At 41.7% G+C, this 26,102-nt stretch overlaps 1 protein-coding gene and 1 long non-coding RNA gene across 11 annotated transcripts in view; both read right to left on the bottom strand.

Annotated features, from left to right (window-relative positions):
- The window catches only part of LOC131220918 (probable LRR receptor-like serine/threonine-protein kinase At1g56140), a 78,937-nt gene that overhangs the window by 46,258 nt on the left and 6,577 nt on the right, over nucleotides 1–26,102 (bottom strand). The gene's annotated exons all lie outside the window — the stretch shown is intronic.
- On the bottom strand, nucleotides 1,876–4,007 carry LOC131220924 (uncharacterized). The gene is made up of 4 exons (XR_009158887.1): nucleotides 3,758–4,007; nucleotides 3,540–3,584; nucleotides 3,238–3,296; nucleotides 1,876–1,906 (listed from the first exon to the last, which is right to left on the bottom strand). It is a non-coding gene; the product is annotated as an uncharacterized LOC131220924 (long non-coding RNA).

Genomic DNA, 26,102 nt, shown 5'->3' with positions numbered 1-26,102 from the left:
ACCGACGACAACACTTCCTGCACCACGATTTTTGAAATTTTGCTAAAATTGTGGACTCGAGGGCCACACTTCTCGTTTTTGTTCCAGACCACAGCACAGTCAATATCCACAAAGGTCAGGACCTTCGCATCAGTCTTTCAGGCCTCCCTAGTATCAAGCGTCGTCCTCTATGTCACAGCAATCTCTACTACATCCTTTCGCCTCACAGCCATCCTCGAGACCACCTCAGCCATATCCACAGAGGTCGTTATAGTCATACCCAAGGCCACCATAGCAAGGACCTTCATCGGTATATCAGAAACCACCTCAGCACCCACCACCATAGGTTAGACCTCAGCAATGCCAGCAGTCGAGGTAGGGAGTTCAGGCACCACGACCACAAGCTCAAGGCCAAGTCTATGCCCTAGTACGGTCAAGAGACGATAGAGTGCAGCCGTACGAGAACTTGGCGCAACAATATGAGGGCTCAATTCAAAGTTATGATGTTCCAACACAATCTGAGGATGAAGTGACCCAAAATTATGATGATGCGACACCCCTATATGAGGATCCAGCATCGTCAACAGATGACATTATTCAGCCTGACATTGAGACTACCAACGATGTAGTCGAAGGTACTATCGTCATTTATTCATCCTTAGCTAGTGCGTTATTTGACTCTGGAGCATCGCATTCATTTATTTCTCACTGCCTCTTATGCTCGCTTAGGTTATTACCTACTTCATTAGATAAAAAGTTAATAGTAGCAAACCCCCTTGGTAATTCAGTTGACCTAAGTCAGATTTGTAAATCCTATCCAATCATGATCGAGAACGTAAATTTACCAGCTAATTTTATAGTTATGCTAATGCGAGAATACGATATTATATTAGGGATAGATTGGTTATCTCTATATCGGGCTAAAATCGATTGTTTTAGGAAGATAGTCATATTGAATGTCGTTGGGCGAGCACCATTACAATTCCATGGAATGCGAAGGAGAGGAGCATCAGTTAGTTTGTCAGCCATCTCGAAAGTTAAACTCTAAGGAGTAGAACAAATTTCGATTGTTAATGAATTTTCAGAAGTATTTCAAGATATCACTGGATTACCTCCAAAGAGAGATGTTGATTTCACAATCAATCTGGTATCTGTGACTGCACCAATCTTTAAAGCACCATACCGTATGACACTTGTTGAATTGAGAGAATTAAGGGAGCAATTTTAGCAGCTCCAAGACCAAGGCTTCATTAGGGCTAGTACATTGCCATGGGATACACCAGTATTATTTGTAAGAAAGAAGGATGCGTCTTTGAAGCTATGCATCGATTAAGGCGACTATCAAGAACAAGTACCCGTTGCCGAGCATATATGATTTATTCAATTAGTTGAAGGGAGGGAAATACTTTTCAAAGATAGTCCTACGGTCTGGATATCATCAGTTGAGGATTAGAGATGAAGATGTATCCAAGACTGCCTTTAGGACTCAGTACGACCATTATGAATTTCTAGTGATGCCCTTTGTCTTAACAAGCGCTCTGCTTGGTATTTATGGACCTCATGAGCGGGGTCTTGAAGCGATTATTTTGGACCGATTCGTGATAGTGTTCATAGATGATATTTTAAGTTACTGCAAGATCACGAGGATGCATCACGGGGCACCTTCGAATAGCTCTTGAGCTACGAGACAATCGGGTTGTATGCAGCTTGAAAATGTGACTTTTGAAGAATGAAGTAAAGTTTTTAGGGCATGTGGTATCGAAAAGGAGTGTCGGTAGACCCATGCGAAAGTGACGATGTTAAATTGGGGCATTGTAATGGCAATGAAAGTGAGTTTATACTGGGCCCAGAGGTTCTTTGTCGCCCTCATACTCTGTATCGTTAATTTTCATCGAGGGTCCACCGCACCTGATCGCGAATGAAGAATCTGTAGATCAATGGAACAGTGGGACATTGATCAGTGCATAGCATATTTGAAGGATCACAGGGATCATCGCCTCATCGGATGATCAATGTTAGATCATGATCTGCAGCGATCTTTTCAATGAAGGTGGAAGATCCAATGCAGAAAATGAAATTATGATCTCGTTAAACTGAAACTTAATATGGTTACGTACCACTACACATGATTTCTAACGTGGACCCAATAATGGGTGGGCCTTAACCCAATAGCACCACCATTTAGATTATCCTAATCATTTGATTAAAAAAAGACACATTGATAAAGATGTCCTCTATTCAAGCAATTAAGATCATCCATCTGCTGTTATTTTGAGGCCAATGACCATATATGGTGAGTAACACGTGATGATCTATATAGTGGGTCCAACCTGATACATGGCTTGGATGCCATACACATGTGCTTGTTTTGCATGACCACGGTAGGACAGGAATCTAAAAATCATGCAGATCCAAAACACGTGGGCCATACCACACAAAACATTGGGGATTGAACGCCTGGGGTTACAGAGGTTTGTATCAGGATGATATTTGTGCCTCTAGTTTATCTCAGTTGTAAAAACCTAATGAACAGTTTGGATGGAAGGTTTCAGCAGTGGACATTTCCGTTCCCACTGTTTCATTTGGTGTGACCCACCTGAGTTTTGAATCTGTCTGATTTTTAAAATCCAGTGCTATTATGATCTTTGAAAACAGATAGAGGGAGTGGATATTTTACAGACATCTCTGTGGGCCCCACACAGCCATGTAACAGGCATATCTCTGTGCCCGGGGGTGACGGCCATTCCGCTTCCAGACCACATGCATCTAATGAAACAATAAGAACAGGAAGCTCCCACATTTTATAGGACAGCCATCTCATGCCGTGAGGGCTACTGTACTGTGTACGTGTGGCAAATGTTGATGAGATCTGAACCGTTTGTTCGGCTGTTGCGGTAGTGAATGGGGGATAGCCCAAACATATCACATTGATTGGATGATATAAAATAACGAACTTCTTGATGAACAAATATGGACAGAAAAAAGAGTCAACAGGATTGTGATCCATCATTCTCAATGAGAAAATTTTCATTGATCAGACAGCCAGATTTCCCAATCAAAGACATTTCTGGTTGATCGTCAATCAATGATAGATGGTGCCTATAACCATACACACATGCGCCATATGTATAGTACAGATAATGGGTGGAGGATAACTCCAATGCACGGCATAGGGCCATTACCCATTTTATTATTATGTATATAGAAAATAAAAATAAAAAAGATTATCTATTCCTAGAAATGGAAAGGATGGCCTACGGTATTGAGAGTTTTGATAGCATGAAGAGCTTCGCTGAAGACAATTCAAGCTCAAATCCCTGAAAGCACAAGAAAAATGCCAGTTAAATAACGGCCATTATATGATGGAACAACGGCCGTTGATTACAGAGGATGCCTAATTTGTTTAACAAAAAAGCCAAAATGCAACATAGATAAAATCAATGTGGGAAAAGGCAATATTCAGGTGGTCGCGTATATAATGTTGTGAACTATATAAATATTGAAGTGAACTAATTCTTTTATTGTCTTGACTCGTTTAAAAAAATGACATTGATAATCACCTGCTGTTAGAACTATCAACTACGAAATTATTAGCCACCAAATTCCTGTACACAAGGAGCACGGTGTCAATATCGTCAATAATTTTGATAATAAGTATTCTTATGATGCACATGTGAAAATGTATGTCCTAATCAGGATCATTGATCCAGTGGGCCATGCACAAAAGTTACATCAATTGGAGAGCTCTAACTATCCAACTGTTCAACATTTTTCCTACCATGTGCCTTGTGAGTGATCATCCCTTTTGAGACCACAATCGGTCGCTTTATCTTTTGGGGGCCCACCAAATCATTAGTCCTGATTGGTGTACACACGTTCCAAACGTACCCTAGAGATGTTTTCAAATATTTCAGACATCAAAACTTTAAAACCATGTCTATATCATGACAAGAAAGAAAGAAGGTTACGACTTCCATCCTAGTCTTGGAAATGTCACGCAGTCTGCATTTAACAGTGTAAAACATGGTTTTTACATGTTCAAAAGTGGTGGTGAAAGGAGGAAGGCTTGTGCTTCCTCATACATACAAGTTTGGGCCTCCGTCCAAAACCCAACGTGGAAAGCTTCCTGATAATTGATTGTATGATAAATCTCTGCAAATTATAAAAAGGAATATCAAAGATTATCCAAACATTGAATGTAAGATATCATTTATGATTTATGAGATAAACAGTCACTAAGCTATAGGATTGTGAATTTTCGGCATACAAAACTTGTTTGATTTTGATTGCAAAAAGTTTTTGATGACACTAGACCTCCCACAACACGCATTGAAACAAAATAAATCTTGTTGATGTTCAAAATTCAAATGGGTTTCTCTATGAAAACATGAAAAATCAAGACATGGATATAAAAAAATAAACTAGAATCCTCAGAATGAAAAATCATGGATTAAAATTTCCCTTCATCGATATGTTTGGGATTGCAGTTTTGCATGAATTCATGTATGAATCTTGACCAGCCATCTTTTGTATCTTCTTTGCCTTGCGAAGATTTTAGGCCTATTTGGATACTACCTCATATGATTTATTTATTTATTTATTTTTAATTACGATAATAACAAAGTTACCTTTTTATGTTAAATTACCTTGGTAAATATCTTTTTAAAAGTAACTTAGGACCTTAAAATTACTTTAATTCATTGGATAGAAATTAAAATTACTTCTTAACTTTATACTTTCTGCTTTGTCTCTCCTTCCTTTTCTTTCTCATCTCTCCACATGGTGAATAATCCATATCGAAGGCAGGGCTGACATAATGGATGTCCATATTAAAGGTGGGCTCCACATGATGGTAGTGGGCATCGAAGGTGAACCCCATATAATGAACAATTAACGTTGAAGGTGGACCCATATGATGAATGACCCACATCGTGGTGGAACTCAAATAATGGGTGGTCTACCAGCCCTAATGATGAATGGTCCACATCAAAGGACAGCCCCATATGATGGATAACTCACATTAAAGGTGGGCCCTCACACGATGGACGGTCCACATCAAAGGTGGGCTCCATAGATGGGTAGTGGACATTGAAGTTGGGCCCTACATGATGGATGACCCTCATCAAGGTGCACCCCACATAATAGACAGTCCACATCAAAGGCCGCCTCCTAATGATGAAGGGCCCGCATCCAGGGCAAGCCCCGTATGATGGACACACATTGAATGTGGGCTCACATGAGGGATGGTCCACATCAAAAGTGGGCTCCACATGATGGGTGGTGGATATTAAAAGTTGGCCCCACATGATGGATGGCCCATACCTAGATGGACCTCACATGAGGACAATCCATATAGAAGGTCAACCCCTAATGATGAATGGGCCACTTCTAAGGCGAGCCCGGATGATGGCCAGCCCACATCCAATGTTTAACATGATGGATGGTCCACATCCAATGTCTAACATGGTGGATTGCCCACATACAAGGTGGGCCTTGAATGTTAGATAGCTCACACCAAAAGTAAGTCTCGCATGGTGGATGATCCACATTGTAAGTAGCCCTACATGATGGATGGTTCACATTGAAGACAAGGCCAATGTGAGCCCAACATAATGAATAGTCTACATCAAAGGATGGCCCCATGTTAGACAATATTTATTAAAGGTTGATCAAACAAATTTGAGTGATAAGTATTCATATAATGTTGTTACTTTTTGGCTGATAAATATGTTGTTTATCAAACATATGTGTCAAAGAAAAAGTAGAAACCAGGATAAGTTAGTGGAAGTATAAGTAACTTATGTAAAGTAACTTACCACAAATAGAACATGAAAATGGTAACTGGTTTTCAAAAAAACTTTTATTTTTCTTTCAAATGTATGAAATGTAAATTTTCCTTGAAAATTAATTTCATTTCAAGGTTTTCCATACCCCCATGGCCCCATACACCAAGTTTCATGTGGTCATTTCCACTGTATTAGGTTGTGTTTGCTAGGACACCCAAGTTGATACTGGTTAAGTATGCTGACGAGATCACATCTAACGGAGGTGAAATTTGGGAAATTTAACAGTTTCTGATTGACCAGGAAATGAAACCTCTTCAACTTGCGGAGGTGATTCTTCCCACCCCTTTACCAAGGTACTCTAAAAGTACTCGTGGTTAGTTTTGCACAATTCCAATCAACAGTCCATTCAAGTGCGGTCTCCAAGCTTCTGTTGTGGTAGGGATGCACAAGTGGGTTGGATCGTAAACATTCTGTTGATATACGTGGGTCCAACTAGCATAGGAATTTACAATCAATTAATACTAACATAAATGCAGGGGAGAAAGAAAAAGGGTCCCGGCTAGGGTGGACCCCACCATGGTGTTGGCCCATGATAAAAAAAATTCAGCATCATCTTTGATTGAGGGGAACCACACAATTAGAAACAGTATATGTTTCAAAGCTCACCCTCCAAAATATTTCCCCTAGTGCAACCCACATGAATTACTAATGAGCTTGATTTTTAGGCTCCAATACTATATTTTAGTGTGGCATCCAATGGTGAGAGTAGATTCAAGATGATAATCACAGTGGGGCCTGTAAATATATATCAAGGATAGACCTTTCTCTCCCAATTATTGTGGCCTACTTAAATTATAAATTAATATGATTTTTTGTATAAAGGCTTCAAATGAGATTATGCATCTAATGGTCGGTGTGGATCTCACATACACATCACGCTAGACCATGTCAAAATCAAGCAACAACTTGCGTAAAACTTGCTGGAAAAAAAATGAGAATGTATACCGTCTAACTAGCTTGAGTATTGGTTAAGGTCAACAAGAGAAAAACACTCCTCTTTTAGCGGTTGATTGTCCTCTTTCAGCATATCACTGGAGTATGGTCTGACTGATGAAATGTTAACCTTCTACGGTTTTGGGGGCGATAGAGAAGGGACCTCTATGCCCCTTCAGGCCACTTCTGGAAGAAGAGGGGAATGGACAGAGGTCCAATCTAGGAAAACTATTCCCAAACTCTTTACCCTCTTCACAACAAATTTCTCCCTCGATACCTCCCCGGAGGACCTCCACAGGATCTTCAGTCGATATGGAAGAATCAAATGTCTTTAGGCCATGGAATTTCTCTCTGCGTAGACCAAGGGGATTCGCATTCGTCCACTTCAGGTTCGAATAGAAAGCTGCAATAGCTCTGGAAGCCCTCAATGGCAATATGGTGGACAGAAGAACCCTCACAGAAGAACCCTCAACAGGGATCATTTCCTAGTTGTTTTTAAATCTGGGATGGAGCTAATTTCCTTCATCTCAGATGCCTCTCTCCACACTAGGATGGGTCTGGCAAGGGTCAAACCTTGGTCTCGACAAGAGTTAGCAAAGCTCATCAGGATCAGGGCTAACGACAGGGAGGTCCCGGAAAAATCTCAACGGTTGAAGCTCGTGCTGGTGGGGCAGGCTGAATCATCTGATATTCCGCTCATTCGACTGATTCAAGGTATAAACCTTTCCAGGTACGCATTGTCAGCCATCGATATCTCCCGCCTGAACGGGATCATTTCCTGGTTGTTTTTAAATCTAGGATGGAGCTAATTTCCTTCATCTCGGATGCCTCTCTCCACACTAGGATGGGTCTGGCAAGGGTCAAACCTTGGTCTCCAAATTTTGGCCTGGCAAACGAGGGTATCTGGATTCATCTTTATGGCATCCCAGCCCACGCCTAGCTAGAATCGATATTCAAAGCTCTAGGTAATACCTTTGGGAGGGTTATTGAAATTGACAAATGTTCCTTGCTTGGTCTGGTCCAAGTAACAGCAAGTGTCAAGGTTGCTATCAGGTCGGGATCAGACATTCATAGTGCTGGGCTATTAGAGGTTACTTGGAAGACATTCCAGGTGTGGCCATTTCCGAAGCTAACAAACACATTAAGTAGCACAGACGCAATTCAAGATTCATCCAACCACCCCTACAAAGGCGACACAAGACAGTGGGTAGAGAAAGCATTCTATCATCCGAAACCTCCTCCCAAGATAGCCAAAAGACCCATGTACCCCTCCCTGCTGAGTCTTCCTCATCCCTCAAGGAAGGTGGCCAATCTGCAGCTACTCTACATCACTCATCCTTGGTAGCGACTCAACTTTAATTCTCCTGTTGCTCCTCCTCAACTCTATGAAGAACTGTCCATTGTTGTTCCTCATCCTCCTGCTCACACAGCAGACCCTGATTACAGCATTGTCCTATGTAGCCATTTCCATGCTGCAGACAACCAAGGTCATAACCCAACTACCTTGCCCTTAGTCCCAAATCCTACCCAGCCTAGCAGCTCCACCCCAAGTCCTACCCACCCTCTAATCCTCCCCTCAGCATCACCCCTCCAACAACCACCAGCTGATCGTGGTCCACGTGGTACTAAATCTATCTTATTTTTTTGATCTCAAGCCTTAAAATGAGCTTTCAAAATGGTTGGACAGTTTAGATGCAACACATGCATAATGGTGGGTCCCACAAACGGTATGGATGAAGCAGGTGGGACCCACAGACTTGGTGACGCCACTACAACAGCTATGTAGCTGGAGTGAGGTACACCAGCTGTCCCACCTCCCACACATGGGGATGGAGTGGTAAAACACTTACATCAGTGGGCCCCATGTGGGGCCCAGCATAACGTTTATCTGCCATCCAATCTATTAATATGGTCATGCAGACACAGATGAAGAGGAAAAATTTCATAATGATCCAAAACTTCTGTGACCCTAGAAGGGTTTCAATGGCAGACGCTCAATCCCCACTGCTTTTTGCTGTGTGGTCCACTTGATAGGCAGATCTGCCTCATTTTGTCTCAAGCCTTAAGGCTAGCTTGCCAACTGGATGGACGCTTTGGATGTAACCCATACATCACGGGTGGGGTCCACTGGCCATCCAGTAGCCCAACAATATGGCTGGACGGCTTAGATAAAACACATACGTCATAGAGGGTCCCACTGTCCAATGGGGTGGACGGTGTGGGTAAAACACATACACTATAGTGGGTCTCACCGTCCAATGGTGTGGATGGTGTGGATAAAACACATACACGGTGGTGGGTCCCAGCACTGGGACCCATGGTCCCTGGCCCCTTTCACGCCCAGCATAGTAGGACGCTGGCGTCCTCTGGACAGCAGCAGCCCTGTTGCACATCTGCCTCATTTTATTTATTTATTTTTATTTCATGGTTTTCTCGAGGATTTTCATAGGTGGGGCCTGCATCTAGAGAATCCACCCCATCCACTGGCTCCTATGGCTCAAGAGAAGCCAAACAAGCCCCACATTCGATGTGTTTTGGTGTATAGAAACATCAGGGTGGATTTTAATAGTAAAAACACCGTTTTCTATGTTATGGCCCGCCAGATAGTCGGATTGGCCTTATTTTTCGGTTCAACTTTTAAAATGAGTTGAGGAATAGGATGGACGGTGTGGAGTTGATCCTTGCATCAAGGTGGGGCTTGTAGGAGTGGCCCACCCAAAAAGCTTAAATTAAATATTTATTTTCTTTTTGTTAGTACATCCACTGTTTGTTCACACTTCACAATGTTGTTATCAAGGTGGGTCCCACATGGACGTGGCCCACTTAGATCAATATGATATTTGTGTTTTTCCCATCTCCTTTAAGGTAGGGCCCACATGACTTGGATGGTGTAGATCCAACACGTCCATCAAGTGCGTCCCACGAAGGTGGACGACAAGGATGAATTGCATACATCAAGGGGCCAAAATCAAGAGAAAAGGGCGAGAGAAAGAGAGAGATCGAGTGATGGAGGGACCCCGGCACTATGGGCTCTCCTTTCCGTACATCACAACATAAATCAAGTGGGTCCCATTACATGTGGGCCCACCGATCAAAATTAATGACGGAGAACCTTTCTCCAGCAAAATGAAAGGTCTAGATGACCTCTTTCAAACTTAGAAAGTAAATAAATAGTATGGTGGGCCCCTGGTCCACGTGACCCTATCAACAGGTTGTATGGAAAATAAACATTACAGTGGGCTCAAGTTGAGTGGAAAATAAACATTACAGTGGGCTCAAGTTGAGTGGAAAATAAACATTTCAATGGGCCCAGGTTGGGCCCTAGGTCTGAGTTACCTTGTTAGTGGGATGGATGGAAAATAAACATTATGGTAGGCCCACTTGGGACCCACTTAAGTATGTATTGTAATCCACACCCTCCATTAGGGTGGGCCTCACCATGATGCATGTGTTTCATCCAAACCGTCCAATCATTTGGAAAATATTTTTATGCCATGTGATAAGGCCCATCTTGGTATGTTTGTGGGCCGTCCATTGAGGCCCACCTTGATACATACAAGGCCCACCTTGATTTGTATAAGGCCCATATTATGAGGCCCATTGTGATGTATGCAAGACCCATGTTGATGCATTTGTGGCCCGTCATTGAGGCCCACCTTGATATATGTATACGAGACCTATGCATGAGGCCCATTTGATGTATTAGAGGCCCAATGGGATGTACATGAGGCCCATACCATGATTTATGTGTTGACTTTTAGAGTCTGCCTTGGAAGCAATGATGGTTTAATGTCCACAGAAGGTTAATGTTGGTTAAATGTCCGCATTACGACGAGTCTCCCCAAGGCTCATTAATGCCCATACCTATAAAGATATAGTCCGAGGCCCATATTCGTTTTGAAGAGGGACCCATTACCACATAACATACTTAAGATAGATTCATGATTCATGATCATACGCATCATATGTATGCCTGAGAGAGAGAGTGAGATCAGAAACCCCGGTAGATCGCTTATGGGCTCCCGGATAGGCGAGATGGAAACTCCACATGAGAGAGAGAGAGAGAGGATTTTCGATTTACTTACTGTTTCGTAGGGTGATTCATGCACTTGCATTTGTATGATCATGATTATTATATGTCCTATCAACATTAGGGTCATAGCCTCCATGGCTGGATTGGATACGAAAATGTTTGGTTCTAGCATGGGCGTCATAGATGTCCTCGGGTGAAAATCCCTAAACCCGATGGTACTAGAGAATGACTCCAACGTCGAGACCGAGTGATATATGAGCGCACGAGGCTAAATACCGAGCCTTAGTCCGCTCTCACCGTGTCGTGGTCAACTCTAATGGTGGAGATGTGGCCTTACTCGGAGGGTATGAAGGGGGCAATACTAAGGAGTTGGACTTGGAGAATGAGTCCGCATCGAGAGATAGGTGTTGGGTGATGGGGAGTGAGGGGAGTTTCTTACGCTCACTTGAGTGATGGGTGGAGAGAGAGAGAGAGAGAGAGAGAGAGAGAGAGAGTTTGGAGTGTATTGAACCCCAATGATTATCCAGAGTGATATGATACGTGGACTAATTGAGGATTGACATGCTTGAATTGCATCTCGATCGCATGGTGTAATGCGCGATGGCATTCATATCTCGATAGCCTGCACGCGATCACATTCATGTACTCATCACCATGACCCGCATTACTCTGATCTTTGAGCACGCTTATATTGCGACACACTTACACCACCCTCTAAGCTTCTATCAGCTTATGCATCGCGCTCAATCGGCGGATACAGTGCGAAGGTTGCCCAAATTTGACCGGAAGGACCGAAGCTATTTTTGCAAAATGGTATCTGCCAGATATATTTTTCTCGCATCTCAAAAGTTTTTTATCATAGTAGATTTTGTGGTGGTGTTCTTGTGGTTATTGTTCGTGGGTTATGCTTTTGGTTATGCTCATTATGAATCAGACTGATGATTATAAATCCTCCTTATAGTATCTCAAGATCGGAACTTGGTGAATGGGTGCCGGGAGCCTAGAATGGGGTTCTAGGGAGGTTGTCGGTGCCGAATTCGGCGATCTAAAATTTTGTGAGCCCAGTTTCTGAGTTCGGGGTGTGACACCACCTGCCACTTCCCCTTTTCCTGAGGTACCGGCTTCAACTGAGCCACGCTTGAAGTCCCCTATGATGCTGCCCCTCTCCCCACAACAACACCAGTCCCCCCACAACCCATCCTAACTCCAAAACCCCTGTCTCAGATCAGAAGAGGAGCCCATTCCTTCCATTCTGAGTGGGGCTCATCTCTCCCCTGATCAAGACACCCCTGCAGAAGTTCTCTCAACCCATGTGCCTATTCAGTTATAGAAAAAAGCCATCTCACCTAAGGAACTTCCATCTTTGGGTGCAGTAGAACCGACTCGGAATCAGTCCCTGCTCAGAAATATTCAGACAGTGAAGCGCAAAGGGTCTCAGAAAAGGGTGAACAGTGCTAACTGGTATGGGAGATTAAGGAGGCTGAAGTGTTGCGGAGAATGGGTAGGCTAATCCTCCCATGGATAGCATTGTCATCTGGAATGTGTGCGGAGTGGGAAATGCTCCCACCATCCGCACTCTCAAGAGCATTATGAGGCAATATCACCCAGTAATCATTGCCATCTTGGAACTGCGAGATGAAAAGCATATCTGTATCAGTCTTAAACTGGGATTTCACACCTCTTGCTCAAACGCGGATCAGGGAAGCAAGATATGGGTTTTCTCGGCCCCTCTGCTTTCTACTGAAGTTCTCGGATCCTCTAACCAGATGTTATCCCTGGCAGCGGGGCTTTAGGGCAATGCAGATAAGGTAGTGCTTACATTCGTCTATGCAAAATGCTCCAGGATCAACAGAAGGAGCTTATGGGCAAATCTTGCTATTCAGGGAGCGGGAACTACCTCCCCGTGGGCAGTCTGCGGTGATTTTAATGATGTCCTATCCCCATCAGAGAGGCTTGGGGCTGCCTCATTCATTGTTCAAAACTCGTTGGAGTTTGCAGAAGGGCTGAATAATGAGAGCTATAGGACACCCAATTTATGGGAAATTGTTTTACCTAGTGCAACAGCCAAAGAGGCCAATCTCAGGCTTGGGTGAGACTGGACAGAACCTGTTGTAACAATAGGTGGTTCCAGACCTTCCCGACCTTCCAAGTGAATCACCTTCCAAGAAGAAACTCCGATCATGCTCCTTTGAACCATTTAGGTTCCAGAGAATGTGGACTATGAACGAGTCCTTCAAGGAAGTAGTCAGCATCTCTTGGAGCTCCAACCTTGCTGGAAACCTGATGCAATCGCTGCTTAGTAAGTTGAAAAATGTTAAATACGCGCTGGAAACCTGGAATAGGGAGGTCTTTGGGAACCTTTTCCTAAACCTCAAAAATGCTAAAGAAGACTTGCGCGTAGCTGAATGTGGAGCTCAAGGAGCTGCAGATCCCTGCCTTACTCAAGCGTTGCAGTTAGCCAGGGAGAAGGTGACATAGCTTGAGCTCTGTGAAGAGATTTTATAGAAGTAAAAATTGAGAACCCACTGGCTTAAGGAAGGTAACACAAAATTCTTCCACGCCACAACTACAGCCAAAGCCAGGAGATCAACGATCAGAGAAATCAAGCAGAAAGGGGGTGTGTCCTTGACAGATTGTGGTGAGATATAAAAAAAACGCAGCAATCGAGTTCTTTCAAAACCTCTTACAGGAGGCTCCGGTAGACCGGGCTGGGGATCTCCTTAGGTCAATCCCCTAGGCAGTTACCATGGAAGATAACTAATTCCTGCTGATGCACCCCTTGCTAGACAAGGTCCACGAAGCGATCAAAGCCCTCCCACTGATGGGGCGCCGGGTCCAAATGGCTTCTCAGGTGCATTCTTCCAAGAGTGCTGGGAAATGTTGGGCCAGGACATCTTAGGGGCAGCAAAATTCTTCTTTGATGGTGGAAGTCTCCTAAGGAGTCTCACCACGACTCTCCTATGCCTTATTCCTAAGATAAGCTCACCCAAAACCTGTTCTGATTTTAGACCAATTAATTTATGCAATTGCCTGTATAAAATATTTTCAAAAATCATAGCTACAAGATTGGGAAGGATTCTTCCAAGCATTATCCCTCTCGAACAAGGTGCTTTTGTGCAGGACATGTCTGTTGTGGAGAGTTGCACGCTTGCCCAGGAGATCTTTCGTGACATTGATAGAAAACGAGAGGAGGAAACTTACTGTTGAAGCTAGATATGGAGAAAGCATATGATAGGCTTAATTAGGATTTCCTGAAGAAGGTTCTCTCCAAATTCGGTTTTGACTCAAATTGGATCGCCCTAGTGGAGAGGTGTTGGTGTAGTTCTTGGTTCTCAATCCTAATCAATGGTGAGTCTGCGGGTTACTTCAAGTCTTCTAGGGGCCTTCGCCAAGGTGATCTTGGCAGCTGAATTGCTCAGTAGGGGCTTCACCCATCTCATGGCAAGTGGCTTTTGTCAGCCCTTCAAAACTCACAGGAATTGCCTGCTTGTCTCCTATCTCCTCTTTGCAGATGATACGATCCTATTTGCAAATAGCAGCAGAGGATCCCTGAGGAAAATTTATAAATTCCTCAAGGACTATGAGATGGCTTCAGGTAAGAAAATAAACAAGGAGAACAGCTTTTTCATCCCCCTTCGAAGTAGTTTGAGTCCCATAGTAGAACAACCACTAATATCCTCGATTTTCGAAAAACAACGGCGCCATTCATGTACCTGGGTAATCCTATTTTCCAAGGTTGGCCTAAAAGAGTGTATTTTTAGAATTTGATCAACAACATTCAAAACAGGATTGCCAATTGGAAGAGCAGGATTCTCTCCCAGGCAGGCAGATTGACATTGATCAACCACGTCCTATTGAGCGTTCCTATTCACACTCTGGCAGCAGTGCACATCCCAGCAAACGTTCTTTCAGATCTGAAGAGATCCTTTTCTGTTTTCTTCTGGTGGTGGGAAGGTGAAAAAAGAAGATGCCATTGGACTAGTTGGATGAAAATGTCTCTCCCCAAATCAGAAGGTGGGCTAGGGATAAGAAACTTTAAGTCAGTTATGCGGGCTTTTAGGACGAAGTTGGCATGGTCGATCAGATTCAACGGAACAATCAGTGTATGGTGCAACTTCATGAAGGCCAAGTATCCTATGGACGTCCACTCGATAGAAGGATTTAACAGCGCTTCTTCGGCTTCTCCTTTCTAGAAACAAATCTGCCCAGTTATTCCAGCTATGACAGAGAACACCCAGCTACTGGGTAAAGGCGATATCAGCTTCTGGGACAGGAACTGGTCGAGCTTGGGCCCTCTGCAAAGCTGGAGACTAGGCACTCTGCACACAAATATGCAAGCTCTTAAGGTCCAAGACATGATCACTCCGATGGGATGGAAATTTCCTATGGAAGCTAGAAATCTGCTGCTTCAACATGCGTTGGACCACGTCTTTGATGAAGGAATCTGCACCTCTTCAGGTGAGGACAAGTGCATATGGCAGGGTTCCCATAGTGGTGATATGTGGATGGGGCTGGCTTAACAATCCAGCAGACCAAGGGGGGAAGAAAAATCGTGGCCAAATGGGTCTAGCATACTAATCTCCTGCCGAAGGTGTCGTTGCTATCATGGAAGATTTTCCACAAAGCTATCCCTGTGGATGGCTGCCTCTAGCCAAAAGGAATCCAACTAGCTTTTAGATGTACCTGTTGCTTCCCTCCTCTCATCCTGAATGTGGAGACCATCAACCACGTCTTCTCCCTCGATGGTACGGCCAATCAGGTCTGGAATTTCTTCAGCTCAGCTCTCAACGTGCGCAGCGCCCCTCCCTCCTCAACCACAAACAGATTTTCTCAATGGTGGGCGTACTCGTCGGCTTTCAATTCTATCTCACTGTTTTAAGGTCTCATCCCCCCTTTCATTTTCTGGGAGCTATGGATGGCGAGGAACAACGCCAAGTTCGAGAATGCCAGCTCGCATGCGTTAAGGATCATTTCCAAAGTCAGAAACTGGATCCACCTGTTACACCCCTACCTGCCACGACCCAAATCGATAAACCTACCTATTCTCCTTACGCTCAATCTTCTTGGAATAGAAGCTATCCCTCCTAAGCTGCCTAAGGCTTCGGTTGTGAAATGGGCTAGACCCCATATGGGCTGGATCAAGGTGAATGTCGATGGTTCGTCCAGAGGAATCCTGGGCCAATCAAGGGGAGGTGGCATGGGTAGATCATGCAGTGGGGATTTCCTCTTCGCCTTCATCTTTGGGTATGGATTTGGTTCAAGCACGAGGGTAGAAATGAGGGCAGTTCTGGATGGTCTAATCCAAGCAGCCCATTTCAGTTTTCTGAGAGTGGAGATCACTAGTGACTCAAGCTCAGTTATCGCAGCCCTGTCCAAAAAAACTGCAGATTCTTGGACCTGCTGGTACTGGAGAAAGAGAATCGAATACCTCAGTAGGATGATGGAAATCAGATTCAGCCATACCCCATGGGAAGCAAACGCTGTGGCGGATGGCCTAGCTCGTCTAGGCAGCCTGAATCAAACTAACTCTATTTTCAACTCCAATTTTTCTCTCCCTTCGCTCTCCAGGGGCCAGCTATTCCTAGACAGAGTGGGCTTAGGCTACCTCCGAGAAGACTAACCCTTCCTTTCCTTTGTTTTGTTCTTTTGTGTTTTCGTATACGATAGGGGGGTTGCCTGTTTTTGTTGTAGGCCCTGCCTGAAATGGCGCTACTGTACAGCTTTGTGCTACTCTGATGATGAATGAAATGCTAACAAAAAAATTTCTATAACCAAAAAAAAAGAAAGTCAACTATAGATAACTTCTAAGCTTTCATATAATCGATTGAACCTATCATTGTCATCAGCTTATGTATATGATGTGGCATATTTGATGTGTAGATAGGCTGAAGATTACACTACGAGATCCTTGTGGTGGGGCCAATTTTCGAAGGGCTAGATGTTACATGCAGGTAATTTGGAAGTTATCATATAGGTGCACATAGCTTGTGGTCCAGCAGGTGGACCAAAAAACTACTCTTTGGTAATAAATAGTTGTTCCTAGAACCCGCATAAGAATGATGCGCAAACTTTGATTTTTGGTCGGGTCCACTGTGATGTCTATGTGAGATTCGTACCGACCATTAGATTTATAATCCCATTTTAAGTCTAAATGCAAAAAAATCTTGTTGACCTACAATTCAAGTGGACCACAACAATGGATATGATTGGGAGAGAGACTTCCACCCTTGATTGTTATACAGGTTGCACTGTAATTATTATATCAAATCCAGTCCAACCATTTTATGACATATTATAAAAGAGTCTTGGAGCCTAAAAATCATCCTCATTAGCAATTTAGGTGGGCTGCACAAAGGGAAATGATTTATAGGTTGACCTTTGACTCTTATACAAATTTTAATTATGTAGACCATCTCAATCATAGATGAGGTTGATTTTTTACTTCCTCTGTAACATGGAGTAACACACATGGCGGTCACGGAGGATTTCACTAAACACCACCATGGGGTCTAACCAACCCAGGAACTCTTCCTTCTCTCCCATTGCATTTATTAAAAGCAGCAATTAACATGAGTTCTCATGCTAGTTGGACCTGAGGTATGGACCAACCAAGTGGACTTGAGTCTCTCTCTCTCTCTCTCTCTCTCTCTCTCTCTCTATATATATATATATATATATATATATATATATATATATATGGGAAAAGGTACTATGCGCTCGACCTCACGAGTCTGTCCCATGAGGTCGGAGCTGTGTGGGCCCCACCGTGATGCATTTCAAACATCTACCCCATCAATCAAATGCACCGTTCCATCGTGGGCCTAGGTCTCAAAAATCAAGTCAATCTGTGACTTGTGTGGGCCACACCACATACAGAAGTGGAGAGGGGCCGTGCACTATTAAAACATTCATAATCATTTTTTGGGCCCACCGAGATGTGTTTGAAAATCTAGCCCATCCATTATGTTTGTCCCACTTGGATGAGGGTTCAGACCAAGTTTCAGCAGCATTCAAAACTCAGGTGGGCCCAACCAAGTGCTTTTATATGTTTTAACGGTGTCTTCACATGATTTTAGATGGTATGGCCCACCTGAGTTCTGTATACGGCTGATTTTTGGGATATCCCATAATTTAAAGGGGACCCATCAAATGCACGGTGTTGATGGTCGACACGCATCACAGTGGGGCCCACACAGCTCAACCTCACGGGAGCTTATCGTGAGGTCGGGCGCGTAGTACCTTTTCCCTATATATATATATATATATGAAATGGTTTTATGCCCTCAACCTCATGGGAACTTCCCATAAGGTCGAGCTGTGTGGGCCCATCGTGATGCATGTCGAACATCTACCCCATCAGTCAGATGCACCATTCCATGATGGGCCTTAGGCTTAAAAATCAAGTCAATCCATTACTTGTGTGGACTACACCACATGCAAAAGTTGAGAGGGGCTACCCTCCTATTAAAACATTCATAATCATTTGTTGGGCCCACCGAGATGTGGTTCACAAATCCAGCCCATCCATTATGTCTGTCCCACTTGGATGAGGGGTCAGACCAAGTTTCAGATGCATCCAAATTTCAGGTAGGCCCCACCAAGTGCTTTTATGTGTTTTAGGCATGTCTTCACATGATTTTAGATGGTATGGCCCACCTGAGTTCCGTATACGGATGATTTTTGGGATATCCCATAATTTAAAGGAGACCCATCAAATGCGCAGATTTGATGTTCGACACAAATTATGGTGGGACCCACACAGCTTGACCTCATGGGAAGTTCCCATGGGGTCGACCGTCCCATAAGGTCGACGCATAGAACCATTTCCATATATATATCACACCATACCTTTTATAAAAACACTTTTCATAAAATTTAATTGCTGGGGCCAATTATTCCAAAACACGACTTTTTTCCCAAATTTCACTTCCCTTCTGGATGGAACCAGAGCTAGGGTTTGCACTAAACCTAGTTTTATTGTTCCATTCTTTCTCTTTTCTTTTGCCTAATAATAGAGTTAGGGATTGAAATTCAACTCGATTGTGTATCCGAACAAGCCTAAGGCTATAAGATCAGTACAAATGAGTCAGACAACATACATGTTACGAAGTGTTTCACTTTTTTGGGATGGCAGTGTACCGGATAAGCTGTTGTTTCCAAGAAACCTGAAAATCGCAATGATCAGATACATACATCAAAAAGACTTCTGTAAAGAAAAATGGATTGAGGAAAGGCTGTTTAATTCTCACAGGACAACAAGGGCACTCATATTGAAGAGAGAATCTGGAATTGGGCCACTTAAATTGTTGAAGCTTAAATCCCTACAAAAGCAAACAACTTAATATGTTAGAATAAAATCAAAATTGATATGGAATTACTAAGAAGCCGAGTCAGAGATCGACAGCATGTGACAGGTCCTTTATATGGCCTACTAGATGAATGGTCCTGATCATACTGTGGGGAGGCATAACACGTCAGCCCAAATGTGAAAAGCAACAAATGTCAAATAGTACTAGCAAAATTTGTATCTCTCTGATGTTTCAAAAACCGGGAAAGTTGACTCAAATGGGAAAGTCCATTGGGTCAGCTTGAGTCGAAGCCTTGCCCAAAAAGTTGAAAGTAGAAACTAATAACCATTAAAAAAAATATATTATAAAATTCACAAACTAACGAAAATAAGGAAACCCATTTGAGTTTTATAATTAGTAAATAAGTTCCTCATTGATTTGACTTTACTCAGAACTCAATCCAGTTGAGTTGACTCAATGAGTTTTTTAATGCTAAATTTGCCTATGTTTAACACCCCCAGTCTGTTTTTTATACCAAGACGTGTGCTGAAGTTGATCAAGAAAGTTGGCCCGGATGGGTGGCACGTAAGATCTCATAGTCTGCACAATATAGGACCTTCGTAAAAGTCGAAGATCAACTATGCACGTCCAATGGTCCACCTAACCACTATGGGAGTAGAGAGGTCTTATTACCCCTTTAATTCTACGGTCAAAATGACCTTTGAATATGATTAATGATTTGGATCATATAAGGGATGGGCCGGATGGACAAAATCTGTGATATATTATTTCTCCATTTCTATTAAAACTATAGAATACCATTTATGAATTATTTAAAAGGAAGGGTTAAGGACTTTGGATGAGATTAGAAGTTATTCAGTCTCATCCAATCTCACTTTATCCCGATCTCAAATTCAAAGTTAATTTTAAACCTTGGAGTTTGAAATTCAACTTTAAACTACAAAGAGATAAAAAATGATAAAAGGAGGAAACTTACATGGGACCCACCAACTAGAGGTTGCCCACAAGTGGGCCCCACGAGCCTATGTCCAACATATTTCACTCAATCACATTGTGGGATGAGCACAATATAGATTATCCATCTATCTCATCTCATAACAACCAAAATAAAAATCACGGCAAAAGAAATCAAAGGCATAAGATCAAGTGGATCACCATTATTTTCTTACAGGTTTCTAAGTATTAAGTGACCACCTAATTAGCTATCAATAACCCAAGCTTTGCAATGCTTGTCTTACTCCGCATGACCACACATGATAGAGTTGACTCCTAGTTTGGAGTACTCAGCCAACATACACACTTACCCAATTTATCGAGTTATTCTAAAAACATGATTTTTTACAAACATAAATTTAAATGAGTTTAAAATAATACTATATAATAGATATACTTCTAAAATAATATTATTTATAAAAAACTGTCAAAAACTTGATAATGTCGAGGAATAAGTCTTTAAGTGGGCATTAATATTTCTAGAAACTTAGGTGGCGTTTAGCATGTTTACAAACAAGAGCTTATCGGTTTTTTTTTTTTTCAATAAGATTTTAGGCTATTTGGTAAAAGTCTAATTATGGGGTTTATTTGTTTAGAAAGTAATATATAAGCTCCAATTTTATAGTTGAGGAGGGGTTACTTTTTGGAATAGAAGCAAGTAGACATTTTTTGCTAATTTTTGGACAAGTTTGTATTTAAACCTTTTAAGTAATTCCCATCTTGCCCTCTTATCTTCTCTTTATAATCGCTTTGAGTTTGGCCCTGCATGATGGATATGGACATTAAATGTGGGACCACATGATAGAAGGTTGACATTAAAGGTGGGCCCACATGATGAATTGTCCACAGCAAAGGTTGGACCTTTAAAAATAATAAAAAAAAAAATTTGGAGCATTTCATTCATATATTCACAGAAGAACAAGAGGACATTCGGGCCCCTTTAGGATAAAAGAGTCTGACAGGGACCTATCGTAAAGGACGAAACACAAGGATCATGAACAAAAGGACGAACCTCAATAAAGAAAATTGAGGTCCGACTGACATCCGGACTGAGCTAGCTAGTACTAATCCTATCTGGGGCCATCCGAACGGTGCCAAGGCCAACATTGTCGAGGAAAATGCTGCCCCAACCCGACGGGGGAGGAGGGAGAAGTCCCTGATGAAAGAGGACTCCTATAAGTTGCTACCCAGGCGGGCCATCCCGTCAGCAGGGTCGTTACCCTCAAAGGTTGGACTTATATGATGGATGATGGACATCAAAGGTGGGTCACACATGATGGATGGCTCAGATCGAAATGTTACCTAGCCTGATGGACTATCCACATCAAGTGGGCCCCACATGATAGATGATCCACAATAAAGGCGGGACCCACATGATGGATGCTAGACATCAAAGGTGGGCCCATCATGATGAACGACCCATATTGAAGGTGGAGCCCCACATGAAGTATGGTCTACATCAAGTTGACCCACATAATGAAGAAATTGTTATTAAAAAAAAAAAAAAGAAGTTGACCCACATAATGAATGGTTCACATTAAAGGTGGGCCCCACATTTTGGATGTCCTATATCAAAGTGTGGCCTAGCATGATGGAACATCCACATGAGGTGGGCCCCATTTGATAGATGGTACAGATCAAAGGTGGGACCCACATGATGGATGATGATCATTGAAGGTGGACCCACATGATGAACAACCCATATTGAAGGTGAGGCCCCGCACAACGAATGGTCCATATCAAGGTGAGCCCACATAATGATGGAGTGGGCTTCACATGATGGATGGCCCACGTTGTTACCTAATGGACGGTATACATCTAAGATCTTGCATGATGAATGACCCATATCCAAAGTGGGTCACATGATCGATGATCCCCATAGAAGGTGCGCCCCACATGATGAATGATGGATATCAAAAGCAGGCCCCATATGATGGATAATCCATTTCAAAGGCAGGGCCCACACTATGGACACATCAAATGTGGACTCTACATGATGGGTGATGGGTAGTGAACATTGAGGGGGCCCATATAAAGGACAATTAGCATTGATGGTGGGGCCCAAATGATGATGGCCTACATCAAGGTGTGCCCTTAATGATGAATGGTCCACATCCAAGACAAGCCTTGTATGATGGAAGACTCGCGTTGAATGTTTAGTTCACACGATGGATGGTCCACATCAAGGGTGGGCTCGATATGATGGATGATCCACATCCGATATCCAACATAGTGGATGGCTCAAATGTCTTAAAACATGAATATTGTATGTAATCATTCAGTCTTTTTCCATTTGGAGCATGGTCCATATATGGTGAGATCCACCAAAACAACTGTCTGGATTGCTCTTATAATAGAGCTTTCATAATCTTAAAAATGATATCAACTACTCTAAAAAAGCTATTATTTAAATGTTTTACCAAACATGCTTATTTCAAATAATAGCTTTTTTGGTTTTAAAAGAGTGATTTTAGCAAACAAAAAGAGCTTATTAAAGTAGCTTTTATTGAAAAAAAAAAAAAAAAAAATCTTATTGAATTAGAGTAGAGATACCAAATGATCCCTTGGTGTAGCTATCATGAGATTTTTCCCATACAGATGTATAATTTAGAATTAATCAAGCCACTTTCATAGCTTAACCAAGTATGACCAATCAAGAGCCCTTTATTATTATATACTAAAGTAGTGACATTCAATCTCATCATCCTAAACACAAAAGGTGAGTGGCTAAGGGCACGAGTCACCTATGGGTCTGTTTACTCACATGTTACAATGATTAGATCGAATTAAAACAATCTGCAGGTAAAAGGTCCATGCACGTTGCTACAATCCATGATGTAAAGTCGACAATACTAAGCATATGTTAGGTCTATAATATGCAAATCATCTTATGTGAGATATGACTTATCTCATAACCTTATGACCCAACTCCTATTCAGGCCATAACATTAACAGCATGAAGAGAACTAAAGCATTTATGTTATTCAACTTGAGTCTTATCTTCAATCTTTTAAGATTGCAGGCGGATACGCCGCACTCATATCTCCATCCCCTATTCTTCACAATAGAGGGCGGTTCATGCTTCAACGTATGACCATCACCCCGATTGCACCTCTCTTGTACATTTAGGATTGATCAACCCATGAGAATGGGTGATGGCCTGTCAACAAAGGTTGAGATCCAATAAGAACTCAAGACAAATGTTGATAATTTACACACCTAGTCAACAAAAGTGTTTAATACTAAATAAAAAGAATGTATTATTCATTAATGAAGGATAATGAGTACAAGTTACAATCATATCACACAAGCTCTTCTTAATCCCATCAGCCTAATGTAAACCTAGAATAGATCTTAGTTATAGGTTTCATCATAGGATCAGTTAACTTCTCCTTTGTAGGAATATAGCTGAGGGTGACCTTTTTATCTCTCACTTGATCATGGACGTAAGAATATTTAATCTCAATATGCTTGAACTTCTATTAGTGTTTGGGGTCATTTTCCAAGTCAATGACAGATGTGTTGCCTATCTTCAATGATGTAGGCTCATGAATGGATGGTACAATAGTTAGACCTTGTAAAATTTGCGAACCATATGCACTTTTGAACTGCAACACAACATGTAATGTTTTTGGACTCTATAAATGAAAGGGTAGTGGGTGTTTGTTTCTTATTCGACTAAGATATAGCTCTCCCTCAGAGAAAGAAGACATATCTTGAAGTAGACTTTCGCTCATCGGTGTCATTACCCCAAGCGACATCTGAATAACCATTGAGTTCGAGATTTGTGCCTTCATAACATAGCATTAGATCATTGGTTCCTCACAGATAGTAGAATATGTATTTGACAGCTTGCCAAGAGACCGTCCCAAGTTAGTCTTCGATGCCATCAAGAAACTAGAATAAAAAGATCATAATCTTCTAAATGGATCTGAGTTACCTACTTGATGTCATCGAGGGGATCTTCAATTCCATCAAAGAACTCTCAAACATTGCTCGATGAGATCGAGCACCACTCAAAAAATTATTGTTTTGGACATATGGTTTCACAGTAGCTTTGCACATCTTATAACATTACTTATCATGTCTCAATTAAGCTTTTAAGGTTAAGGGATGATCAACAAGGTTTACCTATAGGGTTAGGATCATCTAGAGGTTCAAGGTTTATTTTGGGTCAAGGGTTAGGGTCACCAAGGTATCTCATAAACATGTTCTTTGCGACTTGATGCTCATGTCATCTTGTGTCTTCGGTCTTCAACTTCTAAGGGCTCAACTGACTATATGACACATGAACTCATGTGATTAACAAACAAGGTGTACAAATCGGTGCAATAATACTCGAGACTTCTAAAGTGGAGGGGCGGTCCCTCCTAACCATAAGGGATTTTGTTAAGGAATCCGAGGAGATAAGAGAGACATATGCATCGATTGAAAAGGGGAAAGAAGTGGATCCCATGAATATTCTTGAGGAGATGAAACTACCATTACAGGAATTCAATGCAATCATGCATGATGAACTTCCCGATAGGTTATACCCCGTGTGGTATATACAACATCATATTGGCCTTATCCCAAAAGCAACTCTACTCTACCCAATCACCCTCATTATCGAATTATTCCGAAAATTGAGATATCTTACAAGGGCAAGTCGAGGAACTGATTTGTATGGGTCTAATGAAAGAGGGCATGAGCCCATTTGCTGTCCCAACCCAATTGAAGCCTAAAAAGTTACTAGAGTCTAATGCCAAGGAAGTGGTTGATAAACACCGATGCCAAAGGTGTTTGAAGTGGGTGATAATATAGTAGTTCACTTATTCAAGTACAGATTTCAGCTAGGACATATAAAAAGTAATAAATAAATAAATAAAAATGAAGATCAGTGCTTATGTTTTTTATCCTCCCAACAACATGGAGATGTCATGGAATTTCATTATAGCTGACTAATATGTGTATCATGAGCCAATTATCTATTGGATAACTCAAGGACAAGTTCTTTCCAAGTGGAGGGGACTAATTTAGGACGTGACACAGAGACATTCCTAGCATGACTGGATGAAAAGAAGGCCAAATGGAGGCAGAAGTAATCCGTCAAATCTTAGCCCAATTCTACATAGGGCATGATATAACTGGGCCCCAGGCACATCTGGTTTAAAGAAATTCAATCTGAATAGGAAGAAATTTTTGTTTGAAATGTGATCCATAAATCGGCCATAACTTTCGATCCGGGTATTATTATGGGAGGCACGACCTATCAATCTTTATTGTAATAGGCCATTTAGGGTCAACCGACCGCGTCTGTCCATTACGTGAGAAAATGGACACTTCCAGTTCAAAAATGAATTTTAGGAAAAAATTATTATTTTTAGTATTTTCGATTTTTATCGTATTTTATTATTTTTGGAGTTTTAGATTTCTATCTTTTCATAAAAATTTAATTCTAATCATGCCAAGAATGCTCTTCTAAAGTTTATTTAGGACCTTTTGTTTTTAGAAGGAAAAAAAAATATTATTTCTAGTAATTTCTATTTTAGCTGAAATAAGACTTTTATTAGGGTTAGAATTTTACTATTTTTGTTAATTATGAATTAGGGTTTTATTTTTCTTTATTAGTGGTGTAATTGAAAGCTAGTAAATAATACACATTATTCAATAAAATATTTGACTTTTCTTTTATTATTTTCTATAAATTCAAGAACTATCTTATGGATTCAAGGTTTTGATTATTTGAGAAAGACGGTAATCTTTCTCATTACCTCTTCACACCCTTCTCTACTTCGGTGAGGTTGGATGTGGCTAGAAGTTATTCAATCTTATCCAATATTACCTTATTCTAATATCAAATTCAAAGTTAAATTTAAAGCTCGGAGTTTAAAATTCAACTTTAAACTGTTAAGAGAAATTAGAAAATAATAATAATAAGAGGAAAACTTGCATGGGACCCACCCACTTGTGGTTACCCACAAGTGGGCCCCATAGGCCCATGTCCAGCAAATCAAATATCCATGAACT

The sequence above is a fragment of the Magnolia sinica genome, chromosome 12, assembly GCF_029962835.1.
Source record: "Magnolia sinica isolate HGM2019 chromosome 12, MsV1, whole genome shotgun sequence".
NCBI lineage: Eukaryota > Viridiplantae > Streptophyta > Magnoliopsida > Magnoliales > Magnoliaceae > Magnolia > Magnolia sinica.
Note: the sequence above shows the minus strand (reverse complement) of the source record. Positions and strands in the feature narration are given on the sequence as shown.